The 1,064-nt window shown below is 49.0% G+C and overlaps 1 protein-coding gene and 1 pseudogene across 1 annotated transcript in view; both read left to right on the top strand.

The window, feature by feature from the left end:
- The window catches only part of GLI3 (GLI family zinc finger 3), a 435,743-nt gene that overhangs the window by 244,517 nt on the left and 190,162 nt on the right, over window positions 1–1,064 (top strand). The window lies entirely within an intron of this gene.
- LOC102871605 overlaps window positions 1–1,064 on the top strand; it is a 17,478-nt pseudogene that overhangs the window by 15,227 nt on the left and 1,187 nt on the right.

Raw genomic sequence — 1,064 nt, 5'->3', positions numbered from 1 at the left:
TGCTGGTGCCAAGAGTGTTGACTGTGGAGCCGAGCAAACTGAAGCTGTGAACAATCTCAATCTCTTTGCCATCCATCCTGACACTGCCAATTGGTCCAGTGGTGAGAATCTTTGTCTTGTTGACATTGAGCCTCAGTCCATACTGAAGGCTGCAGCCGGGAAGCTGTGCACTGGGGAAAGTCACCTTGGATAACAGCGAAGAGGCATCTTTCAGGTACACAGAAAAGCCGGCGGGACAGCGTGCTCCTGGGTGGAAGGGAAGCCAGGAAGCTGCGCACTGGGGAAAGTCACCTTGGATAACAGTGAAGAGGCATCTTTCAGGTACACAGAAAAACCGGCGGGAGAACGTGCTCGTGGGCGGAAGGGAAGCCAGGAAGCTGCGCACTGGGGAAAGTCACCTTGGATAACAGCGAAGAGGCATCTTTCAGGTACACAGAAAACCGGCGGGACAGCGTGCTCCTGGGCGGAAGGGAAGCCTGGAAGCTGCACACCCTCGGCCAGAAAGGAAAACATAATCTACACAGGAGTTCTACAGGACACGTCACCTTCCCTTGGAGACAGTACAACTAAACTTAAGAGACACTGGTCAAAAGAAAAAAAAGTGTCAGCAGTTGACGTGTTTGGAATCACAGAAGCCAAGAAAGCTTAAGATACAAGCTGTCAGATCATGGGTTAGACAATGGAAGATATTTTCTGAAGGGACTTGGCAGATGTGAAGGGTTATCCTGGTGGAGGGTCGAGCTGGGAAATAAGTGGGTCAAGGCACTGGGTTAGGGGTGCGGTCAACACTAATAATAACTAATGCTTAACTCCACAGTAAGGGATTTATCTTTCACTGCTCCACAAATTATACTCCTCTAAATCTGAACATTCAGATTAAGACTAGGAAGAAGGAAGACTCTGAGAAGAATGGGAATCCCAGAACACTTGATCGTTCTAATGCGAGACTTGTACTTGGACCAGGAGGCAGTCATCAGAACAGAGCAAGGGAACACTGCATGGTTCAAAATTGGGAAGGGCATACGCCAGGGATGCATCCTATCTCCATACCTTTTCAACCTATA

Source organism: Elephantulus edwardii, unplaced genomic scaffold, assembly GCF_000299155.1.
Source record: "Elephantulus edwardii isolate Elephantulus edwardi_28Jun2011 unplaced genomic scaffold, EleEdw1.0 scaffold00358, whole genome shotgun sequence".
Lineage (NCBI taxonomy): Eukaryota > Metazoa > Chordata > Mammalia > Macroscelidea > Macroscelididae > Elephantulus > Elephantulus edwardii.
Note: the sequence above shows the minus strand (reverse complement) of the source record. Positions and strands in the feature narration are given on the sequence as shown.